Here is a 12,969-nt window from a genome sequence, read left to right as displayed (position 1 = left end):
TGCTCTCAACCAGTAACCTGACCCTGACTAATTCCCCTGCATGACACCAGAAGAACAGAAAATATGAGTCTGGAAAATGATATGGTCACTGATTCCTAGACTCTCCATGTTGGCCATGATCAGATTCAACCAAGATAGTTCAGGCATCTAAAGCATGCCAGACTCTTTTCCTTACTCAAGCTTGCATATCCCTTATATCCTATTAGTATAATATTATGCCCATTGCAGGGATGACATATTAAGTTTCAGAAAGAAAGTCACTCCCAGGCCAACAATAATGCACCTATAGAACAGGTAATGGTTCTCTAGTGTCATGTCACCCTCACCCTCACCCTCACCTGAGCGACATTCCAGGGACTCAATAAGAACCTTCCTTCACCTTGTTTCTCAGAGCATCCAAGTCTTTTCTGTCTGCAGCCATGCCTTGGTCATGATTTTCCTTCATCCTGGAATGTGTCATCTGATCTGTGCTTGTATTTACAGATCCATATTTAGCTGTACTTGATTGATCCAATTTGCCAGGAACTTTATACACTTCATTTTAGTTTATCTTTATAAATCCCTGCAAAGTGTGTGTCATTAGTTCCATTTTCTAGTCGAGGAACCTATGACATAAAGAGACTAAACAACTTGCCCAAAAATATAGCTAATAAAGAGCACCAAGCAGGATTCAAATTTAGGCTGTGCAATCCAAAAAGACACTGTTTTTAATCTCTAGGCTCTACTATTTTACTAGCTGAGCTACTGCTCATCCACAAAGCCTGCTTTGACCTTCCAACCAACAGAACTCTCCCCTTTGGAGAGTGGAAGCTCTGGAGCCAAAGTGCTAAGATTCAATCTCCAGCTCTGTGAGTCACTAAAAGTGTGACTTCCAGCAAGTTCCTTCACTTTTCCCGTTTTCCATATGGTAAAATTGAAAGGTGAATACTTCCTACTGAGGTAGCTGTGTTAAGTGAGTTAATTCAAGTATAGCATTTAGAGGACTACTCAGTACATGTTAATCACTTATAGGAGTCAATAATATTACTATGTCTACTACTGACACAGTCCACCCTCTACTGTTTAGTCTGTCTTCCCTATTATATGTGAGGCAGCAGAGAGTGGGGATCTTATTTCATTTATTTTTATACTTCTATACACAAAGTTATAGAGTAGGAATTCAATAGATGTTGAGTGAATGACTGATAGAGGGATCTGGAAGATTCTTTTCAGTACCTCACCAAGACTTGCATTGCTCTATATCAGATCTCTAGGTAATTTGCCCTAAAGCTTAGTGAACTTATCAACCTATTTATGCTAAAGATAACTGATAACAATTAGCTATTAAGGTATCTGAGTTGCCTCATGCCTCATCTCTCAGAGTACCTGAATTTCAGTTGAAGATTCCATTTTCCATTTTTACTACTAACATTTATGAAGTGCTTACCATGTGCTAGGTACTGATCAAAGCACTAAAGGATTATACAAAGTTAAACAATCTACGCAGTCTACGTTCAAGACAGTAATTTTTCTTACAGGAAAAGAAAGATCTTTTCTAATAACCATACTACAAGAAAAAGAATGAACATGGAAAGAGGTGCAAATCAGTATTTCTTAGATACATATTATGTGCCAGGCATTTTACATGTATTATCTCATTTCATGCTTAGAACAATTATAATTATGTAGGCAGTTACCATTATCACTGTTTTACAGATAGGAAGACTGAGGCTCTAGGAAGTTAAGTTGCCAAGAATAACAAAACTGGTAAGTGACAGGGCTAGGGTTTGAATCCATGTCCATGCTGAAGTGGGTTAAGTATCATAAATGAGGTAGAGCAAAATACCTTAGGAACAGGAGGTATGAAATAACTTGAGATTTTTATCTTTACTTGGGCCTATTTCCTTATCTACAAAATATAGGTCATATAAGTGATCTTAGAAACTTCTTGAAATAGAACCTTAAAGATTATCAGATGCAATGCTTTTCAAATGCCCACCCTTCCTCAAAGCCTTCCAAGAAATATTCAGGCACTCATTAAGTTGCAAATTGATTTCCAAGACTTAATCTGTATGTGCACTTTATAGCATCATGTAATAACTCCTTTTCTACTTTTCTCTTCACAATGGTCTTTTTTCCACCCTAGCAGAGAAAGAGTAGCCCTCAGCTGTCCAGAATCTGATTAAGGAGAATTGCTCCAGATAGAACTATCTTCAGGGCACCAAATAAAGCAATTTTGAAATATTGCTTTCATGGAAGACTCTTTTGAAGATTCATCACTCCACCAGAATCTTGTCCTCACCATGGAGTCCTCCAATCATTTCTGCAAAGAGCAAAGCATGGCTTTAGTGAGTGAGTGATTGAGACTTTTTGACATATTCTGAAAGGAGGACTAGAGTTTGGGTAGTAGGAATCCTGATGATTTTTCTTTGATGACGTACACTTTATTTCTTTCATCCCCAGATTGTTGTTACACAAATTCATTGCTTTTGTAAAAAGCCTTAGGAGAGCAAATCAAAGGGAGTGAGCAGCATGTCTGAGAAATATGGAACCCTATAAATGGCACTTTTCATATATTGAAATATAAGCAATTCTTTTCAGTTATTCTCAAATTCCTAAAAATATGTCATCAGCTGGAAAGAAAAAAAAATACTTGAAAACAAGATAGATGCATTGCTAATTCTGCCGACAATAACTGAGATATGTTCTTGGGACTATAAAATTTTTCAGATCATATTGGATGAAACTACCAAATAAAGATTTTATGTGACTTTTTAAAAATCGAGCGTGCCTTATTTAATTACATAGTTCAAACATATTTTATCAACTAATAAAACAGCAAATAATTCTAATTATAATCAATCTCACTTTATTGTATCTTACTAAATGTTTAATATTTTCTATTTCCTGTTAACAAAAAGTAAAGTTCCATGCTATTTGGACAAATCAGTTTTTAGTAATATGATATCAAATAAATTTAATGAAATTACTTTTAAAATTGCATATTATTCTTATTTAATTATTCTCAAAGCCAAATACTGTAGTTTAACAAATGCTCACACATGTATTTACTGAAGGAATGTCATAACTTGTGTTGTACAACTTGCTCACAATTTCAGCTACATTAAATTTACCCTGTTACAAATTGAATAATAAGAAGCAGGATATAGATTAATCTTATTTTATTGCTTAACCTGGCTAAATCAATTATGTTGGCTCTTCATTGTTTTAATCATGATAGTTCTTAATCATACATCTTTTAAGATCAGTCTATAATTTATTTTCAAAGGCTTTCATTTAGAGAGGAGAAAAGAAGAAATTGTTTGACTTCACTAAGACCCACAATCCACGATGTTACCATCATTCCCTATCTCTTACCTGCTCCTCCCATCCTCACCTCCTTCTGCTCTAGCCTAGATTGCGTGGTCCATCATGAAAATCACTATCAGTACATTTTTAACTCCTCTGCTTCCTTGATCCTTTGTCAAACTCACCTGGAATAGTACCACCTTGGTTAAATGACTCCCCACTTGTTTGATTCCTGATCCAGCTAAACTGAGCATGACTGCGGAAAAACATTCAACTATGCAGATATAAAAATCACTTTAAAAATTCCAAGGTCACTCTCTTCATGTGGGCTCATAGTCCTAATAGCAGTTCTGTTACATATCCCTATGTAACAGCTTCATTCCTTGTCACCTTCATGACTATTTCATACCTACACTATCCCCTGATCTGCAAGCTCCCCTCCTCCCTGGTCACTCTCACCTGATGGCCTCACTTCTCCTTTCCCTGGGAAAATAGAAACAAGCAGAAGAGAATTCCTTCACCCTCCCACCCACATCTGCAGTGTAGCTGCGTTCATACCATACATTCTGCTTTCTCTTCAGCTACTATAAATGCATTGTCCACATTTCCATCTTAAATCAATCATCTACTTGCGAACTAGCCATTGTTCCCTATTCTAGGATATATTTCCAGCAATTTCCCCCTTCTTTCTCTCCATCATCAATGTTCTTGTTCTATTAGATGGTTCTTATTGAGGTCCCTTTTCCTTCTGGACTGTGAATTCCTGTACATAATTCTCTACTTTTTGTATCAGGCTTCAATTCCATTATATTTTAATGTTGTCTCTGAAGAAAACTTTTTTTTTTTTTAAACAACCATTCAGAGCCATTTGACAATGTGCTCCGTTTTGGTGGTTTCACCAGCTTCTGCCCTAACATGCACAGGGACTTAACAACAGAAACATAACTGAAGCTTCCCTTGTAGTCTCTTAGAGAAATAGAGCCATTTGTACTCTGCCCTCCTGTCGGTAGTGGCAGGTCCCATTGGCATATGTGGGAACTTCTTATAGGGACGAGGTTCTTTGGACACTGAAAATTTAAGTTAGTAGTAACTTCTTTGCAAGCAGTTCATTGACTATTATTGCTAAAAAGAAGTAGGAAGAAAAAGCCTTCTGGCAGTCTGGGTTATTTAAGAGTTCTGGCAGTGTGGGATGGATGAATGGAGTGGAATATGAACTTTGGACAAGTTAAATGGGACAGCCTTCCATGTTCAACTGTCTACCTCTTAACTGAATAAAAAAGCCTACAATTTCTAGGAAAAAAAATCATCATAGAAATATACTTTAATAGTGTCAATCATAACAAAAAACATTAAACCCTTTCTTGACCTATATATGCCTCTAGCATCACTTTTCTTTGCTCCCCTCTCTTTGGCTTCTGAAATACTCTTCTCGATTATAAATCTTTTCTTCTGTTATTAGTTGCTCCTCTGGGTCTTCTTTGCTGGCTCTTCTTCCCCTCCTGCAACCCTGACCTTGGAAGGGTCCCAGAGCTTAGTCTTCAGAACCCTGGCCTGTCTGTCCACACTCAGCCCTGTTGTGATCACAATGTCAAGGCTTTAAATGCCAATTGTTATCTGAGCTAAACCTCTCTCAACTGCCCACTTAACCAAACTCCTGGTTTTTCCTCCAAAATCTGCCCCCACCCCCAACAGTCTTCCCTATATTGTGAAAAGGCAACTCTGCTCTCCCATTGTTGGTCCAAACACCTTCGTTTTGGCCTCTATCTATCTATCTATTTATCTATCTATCTATAATCTATCTATCATCTATCTATCATCTATCTATCTATCTTTCTTTCTTTTTCTTTCTTTCTTTCCTTGTTTCTTTCTTTTTCTTTTTCTTTTGTATAATTAGCATAGAGTGTTACATTAGTCTCAGATGTACAATATAATGATTCAACAATTCTGTACATTTCTTGGTGCTCATCAAGTGTACCCTCAATCCCTTTATCTATTTCACCCCTCCTCTCACCCTCCTTCCCTCTAGCAACCACTAGTTCATTCTCTATATTTAAGAGTCTGGTTTTTGGTTTGTCTCTCTCTCTTTTTTTTCTTTCTTGACTCATTTGTTTCTTAAATTCCCCATATGAGTGAAATCATATGGTATTTGTCTTGCTCTGACTGATATTTCAATCAGCATTCACTTTTTTTCAAGCAGCACATTCAGTCCATAGGCAAATCCTCCAGTTCTACCTTGTGCCTTCGGGCAAGTGGGTGGCTCAGGTGGCTAAACATCTGACTCTTGATTTCAGTTCAGGTAGTAATCTCAGGGTCCTGAGATTAAGCCCTATATTGGGCTCCTCCATGCTGGGTGTGAAGCCTGCTTAGGATTCTTTCTTTCCTTCTTCTTCTGCCCCTCCCCCTCCTCTAAAAGGTAGTGTAGGAGTCTTGTTCCTTTGTACTAATAGCTAATTTTTTAGTGCTGTAGGCCATAAACGGTTCTAAAATCTGCATGCCCTAACTCATTTATTCCTCATGAAAACCCTATGAGGGATGGTTATCAGAGGTGAGTTGGGTGGGAGGGATGAGGAAATAGGTGACGGTGATTAAGGAGGGCACTTGTCAGGATGAGCAACAGGTGATGTATGGACTTGTTGAATCACTATATCATACACTTGAAACTCATATATAACACTGTACGTTAACTACACTGGAATTAAAACTTTTTTAAACCTATGAGGAAGATAATATTATCATATCTCTTTTATGGATGTAGAAACAGAGGAAACAGAAAGGTTAGTTTACTCCACTTGATTAGTAAGCAGTAGAACTGGCATACAAAACAGGCACTATGACTTCAGCATCCACATGGTTATACGCTATCTAGACTGCCTCACAGGCATGGTATGATCAGAAATGGATAAGCTGCCAGAAAGGCTAAGATAGAGAAAAATGGCTGAAATAAGATAAAGATGTAATAGGACATATGGAAACAGTGTAGGAGTAGGTCATCCACTATCTATATTTGTGTGCATGTTTGGGTATGTAATGACATCAAGTCATTAGCATATTTGCTTATATGCTGGTTGCTTCATTAAATTGCAGGCTCTAGGCAGGCAGGGACTATGTCTCATTCATGTTATTATGTCCCTAAGCATTTGTCACACTGCATTTACATAATGTGTAAATATTTACAATGTGCGTTCAACAAATGGAAAACAATCAGATATTCCATCAACTAACCATATGGATATACTCTCCAAAGGAAACAGTATGCATACCCTTATTCTTATATATATATATGCATTTTACTTGTTAACTTTTGTGTGTTTCCTTTATCTAATCATAAGCCTCTATGTCTTAGCATTCTGTTTGTTTGTTTGTTTGTTTTTAAAGATATTATTTATTTATGAGAGAGACAGAGCAGGAGCAGAGACAAAGGGAAAAGCAGACTCTCCACTGAGCAGAGAGCTCAATGTGGGGCTCGATCCCAGGGCCATCATGACCCAAGCGAAGGTAGACACTTAACCAACTGAACCACCTGGGTGCCCCTATCAGCATTCTGAAAAGCTTACCCAGTAAAAGACCTACAATCATCTTTGACAAATTATTTTTTAAATACTAAGATTTAATGATGATATGGTACAAATACAAAACAATCAAATGAGAGATTATAGTATGTACTGTAAGAAAGAAAAGCAAACAATGGCTAAAGAATCTCAGTTTAGACTATGTGACCTTGGGAAAATTGCTTTGCTTCTCTGGAACTCAGTTTCCTCTGCTAATGCAATGAGAATATTGTTTAAACATGATTCCCAAATCTAAGATCCTATCATTTCAATAGTATAAGTTTATTGGCTATTCTTTTACATTTTAGGTGAATAATAAAAGCTCACAAAGAAGGCATCCCTTTATCAGAAATATAAACCATCATGTTATTAGTATACAGACATCAAAAAACAAAACTGGTTTCCATGAGAAACCAGTCTCTCTCACCACTGCTTAATGAAGACACAAGAGTGGTGGAGTGCCAGAGGCAGCTATTACAGGTTATTAACTTCCTTCCAGTTAAGGGCACACATTCTAATTTACATCTCTGAATATGTATGAACAGCTTTCAGCTGAAAAAGAATTTTGCCAGTTGTGACAAGGCCCTCACCAAAACTGTGACATGAGTGTTAAGTGATGAGGAAGTAAAGTTTCCTTTCTCAACAGGGAGGTTGAAGAGCCCTCAAAAGATCTGGCAGGGTTTCCTGTTGGCTCTGTGGGCGAGTGTCTCACTTTCTAACAATCATCTCAAGCAAAATCAGTTCAGACTGGCTTCCCTTGGCACTGAGGCTCTGTGTGACATGGCTAACAACTTCTGCTGCTCTGTATAGTAGGAGAACCAGACACAGACCGTGCATCTGCCATTAATCACCTGTCTCACTGAGCAAACCACTGAATATCTTAGAAACTACATTTCCCATTATGAAATGAGGACAATGATGTCAATTCAATGTTATTTGAAAAAGGATGATATCATAACTGTGACACCACTTTGAAAGCACTGAAGGATCATCAAATCCAATGGACTTCTAATATACAAATATGAAACGATATTCTTGCTAGCTTCCAGAATAGATTGAAATGAAAATAATATTATTATTGAGTATATATTCAGATAATGAGTTGGTATGGAAAGCAAAATAATATATTTTTAAAGATTTATTTATTTATTTATGAGAGACACAGAACAAGAGAGACAAAGAGACAGGCAGAGGGAGAAGCAGGCTCCATGCAGGGAGCCCAATGTGGGACTCGATCCCAGGACTCTGGGATTAAGCCCTGGGCCGGAGGCAGATGCTCAACCACTGAGCCACTCTGGCATCCCGCAAAATGGTATCTACAGCAGATTGCCTATACATGTTGTGGCAGCACAAGGTCTAGAGCAAAAAGTAAGGATGCAGACCACTCCTACTTATATAAATGGAAAAGCATAGCTCGAAGCCCACCATGGTGTCTTGTTAGGGTCATTAAACATTAAGGTTCACAATCAAGCCGAGATCTCAATGGCTGCATAGAACAAAGAACATGGACTTTACAGAATTAATCCAGGAAATTCACTAAACAAACAGGAATAGACAAAACAAGAAGTATAACAAGAATAATGATAACACAGTAGAGGGGAGAGAATTTCATTACTGAAGTTACCATGCTATATTCATTTAAATATCCAATTTTTAACAAAAAATAAGAGGTAGGCAAGGAATAAAGTATGCCCCATACTTAGAGGAAAAAAGACAATAAACAGAAACTATCCTTAAGGGAGCTGAATGTTGAACTTACTAAACAAAGATTTTAAATCTTCTATTGTATACATGTTCTAAGAACTACAGAAAACCAAGTCTAAAGTATTAAGGAAAGTATGAGAACAGTGCCTCATCTGATGGAGAATATCAATAGAGAGACAGAGTCATAAAAAAGAATCAGACAGAAATTATAGAGCTGAAAAATATGATAACTGAAAAAGAAAACTTTGTCAGAATATTTGAGCTGGTAGAGGAAAAAAAATTAGTGAATCTGAAGATTGGCTAATTGAAATCATGCAGTATAAGAAATAGAAGACAATACATAAATAAAGAGAGGGGCCCATGGGACAGCATTATAGTAGCATACACATCATGTATAACGGGTGTCAGAAAAGGAGAAGAGAACAAAAGGGGGAGAAATATTATTTCAAGAAATGATGGCAGAAAACTTCCCAATTTTGATTTAAAAAAATTAAAAAAAAAAAAAAACATTCACCTGTACATCCAAGAAACTCAAGCCCAAGTGGAGAAGCTCAGAGATCCACACTGGGAAACATCATAGTCAAACCATCCAAAGATGAAGACAAAGACAAAGAGAGAACCCCAAAAGCATGAAGAGAGAAACATCTCACCACACACAAGGAATCCTGCATGAGATTAACAGTTGATTTCTTAGCAGAAACCATAAAAAAAATCAGTGACGTGACTTATGCACTATGCCAAAAGAAAAGGAATATCAGCTAAGAATTCCATATTCGGCAAAACCATCTTTCAAAAAATAAAGAAACATTAAAACTTTTCTAGATAAACAAGAACAGAGAGAAATTCCCTTCAGAAAACCTTCCCCATGAGAAATACTGAGGTCAATCCTTCAGGTGGAAATGAGAAGACCACAGAGTAACTCAAATAACATGAGGAAATAAAGAATGTTGGCAGAGGTAAATACCTAGGTAATTATTAAAGACTTTAGTAGAACATTTATTTTTATTTGTAAACCTTCTTCTAACTGAAAAGTGACCTACACAAAGCAATACTTATGAACATATGTTATTGGGCTTAACATGTAGGGAGATGTCATTTGTATCACAATAACACAGAAAGGGGGGAAGGAAAGTTTTACATACTGTTAAAACTAAGTAGTTTTTAATCTGAACTAGATTGATGGGTGTTTTATTGTTTTGTTTTGTTTTTTTAAAAAACAACATCTGTACTCACTTTATTTTCAAACAGAAGGTCATGTACCCAAAGGGAAGCAGGACTAAGCCATGGCGGGAGCTTGCTTGAAGTGATCTGCCTTCGCCTTCTGGCCCCAGAATGCCCCATGACCCAATGGCTATGGAGATGCCCCTTGATGGTACAGTATTAGAAAGATCAACTCCCCCACTCCCCAAAGGAAGCGGAGAAAAGGAGACAAAAAAGTCAATGAGTCCCTGGAATACTGCCTCAGAGGAGGGGCAGAGAGGGAGGGAGAGAATCTCAAGCAAACTCTCCACTCAGCTCAGAGCCTGTTGCAGGGCTCCATCACCTGACCCTACGATCACAACCTTTGCCAAAATCAAAAGTCGGATGCTTAACTGACTAAGTCACCCAGGCACCCCTGAACTAGGTTGTTTTAAATTAAAATGTTAATTATAATCCCCAGGGCAGTCACTGAGAAAACAGTGGTATAATAAATATGGTAAAAAATATAATAATAACAATATAATGACAAGATAATTAAAATAATACAGTTTTAAAGTCCATCCAACACACAATAATACAATAGTAGAGGACAGAAATAAAGAGACATAAGACACAGAAAACAAACAAAACAGCAGATGTAAATCTTACATTATTTACAGTAATTACATGATACGTACATGAATTAAACATAAATCAAAAGGCAGAGATCAGCAGAATGAAAACAAACAAACAAAATTATTCAGCTATATGCTGTCTGCAAAAGAGATACTTCAGATTCAAAGACACAAATAGGTTTAAGGTAAAAGGACAGAGAAAGATATACCATGAAAACAGTAACTAAAAGAAGCTCGAGTAGCCATAATATCTGGACAAAATATACTTTCAGGTAGATGTTGTTACTGGAGATAAAGAAGGACACATTTTCTAATGAGAAAAGTATCAATGTATCAGAAAGATAAAACAATTATAAATATACAATCACCTAATACAGAACCCCAAAATTCCTGAAGAAAAATCTTCAAAGATCCTTACTTACTTTCAAGATAAAATCCAAACTTCTTTTTTTTTTTTTTTAAGATTTTATTTATTTATTTGAGAGAGAAAAAGAGAGAGCACAAGCCAGGGGTGGGCAGAGAGAAGGATTAGCAGACTCCCCACTGAGCAGAGAGCCCAATGTGAGGCTCAATCCCAGGACCCTGAGATCATGACCTGAGCCAAAGGCAGATGCTTAAGCGACTGAGCCACCCAGGTGCCCCTAAAATCCAAACTTCTGAGCCTAGAATGCTAGATGATGCATGACACCCCTTCCTTGTTCACATTCCTGTCTTCTCTCCTACCACTTCCCTTTCCATCCTGTACTCCATGCATAAGAACTACTTTAAATTTCTTCAGAGTTTCTGTTTTCCCTTCTAGCTTCCCCACATGCTATTGCTTCTGCCTGGGATGTCTTAATCTCCCTGCAAGATCTCTTTCAAGTCTCAGCTCAAATGTCACCTCTTAAAATAAGCATCCCCTGAAACTCCTAGGAATACAAACATAGGTGTGGACCCATGTTCTTTGCTTTTACTTCTATTCTAAGTCTGACTTGCAACGAACGATTCAATCACGTTTGTCCATTTCACTAAACTCTGACTTGCTGGAAAGCAAAAACCAGGTTCTAATAGCTTTTGTTAACCCTAGGGCTAGCACAGTATTTAGCACAGATTATGTTCACAAAAATAAGTGCTTTCTGGATACATGAATAACAGAAAGCACAACAAAATATCATAGACTGGGTGGCTTAAACCACAGACATTTACTTCTCGGAGTTCTGGAGGCTGCAAGTCCAAGATCCAGGTGCCAACATGGTCAGGTTCTGATAAGAGCTCTCTTGCTGGCTACAGACAGCTGCCTTCTCATTATATGCTCACATGGCTTTTCCTGAGTGCATGCTCATAGAAAAAGAGAAAGATCTCCTCTTCTCGTAAGACCACCAATCCTATCTGATTAGGACTCCACCCTCCTGACTTAATTTCATCTTAATTATTCCCTAAAAGTCCTATTTCCAAATACAGTTACACTGGAGATTAGGGCTACACCATAGGAATTTGCTGGGGGGAAAGGGAACACAATTCAGTCCATAATAATGTATAATAGTGTACTCTGTTAGATTCATGTTTAGCAGTAATAAGCAGTTAAAATATCACTAATTCAGCCTGGCCCCCAATCTCTTCTATGTATTCTCATTTTGGAGCTGGAGTCTTCGACCTTGCTCTTAGAGCTGAGTTCTCAAGGTCAGAAAAATATGTTGACTTATCACTGGTAATCCATAAATCAGCATCCACTTTCCCCTTCCTCTTGATTTGCATAAGGAGCCTCTTGTCTCAGCCTGACAGTAGTAGAAATAGAAATGTACCAATTAAATGATTGTTCTGCTTATCAAAATCCTCATTAGAATCTATTGGGCAGGAAATAATTTTCTCCTCTCTTACTTTCATGAATATACATAGGATTGAAACATTGAGACTGAATACATGTCAGTCAGATTCTATAACCAACATGAGGGTGGATCTAATTTATCTTTTAAACATTTTAAGACCTGGATTTTAAAAAAAAAAAGGAACAGAGAGAGATGATAAAGTCACCAAATGTTTTTATAATGCCTAATAGTTTAGAAAGAATGCACATAAATATTTTTCCTTGGGAAGGAAGTGTTTTTGCTATCATTACTTCACAGAAAAGACGCTGAAATGTTAATTTTCCCCCAAGATAATTCAGCTCTTAAATCACCAATGGAGTTAACTAACTCCATTCACGAATGCTACAGTCTGTGTGTCTCCTCTGTCACTAACTGCTTCAAAAAGTCAAAAGCTTAATTTTTATTTTGCTCTGCACTTTACATATTATTTTGACACATATTAATTTTATCTGTTCACAACAGTCCTGTGAGTTGGGCATAAGGAATTTGAGGATAAGGTGCTTTCAGGAGACTAACTCGGGGAAAGCTTCAATTGATGGAGTTAAATTCTGAGCATCACACAGCCTGTCATCATGGGATTCACGGCATCCAGTGCACTCCCATGCTCAGCCATCCCTGAAGGCCAGCCTCCTTGGTCCTGCCTTTCCTGTCTGGCGTCTATTTCTCTCTCAAGATGCAGGTGTTCTGAGAAACAGCCCAATCCCTGAGCTGCTTAAGATGCCCTTCTCTGGGCTTCTTGGTCCTTAATGAATAGTGCAAGGGCTGCACTAA

The sequence above is a fragment of the Vulpes lagopus genome, chromosome 9 (genome assembly GCF_018345385.1).
Source record: "Vulpes lagopus strain Blue_001 chromosome 9, ASM1834538v1, whole genome shotgun sequence".
In the NCBI taxonomy this organism is placed as follows: domain Eukaryota; kingdom Metazoa; phylum Chordata; class Mammalia; order Carnivora; family Canidae; genus Vulpes; species Vulpes lagopus.
Note: the sequence above shows the minus strand (reverse complement) of the source record.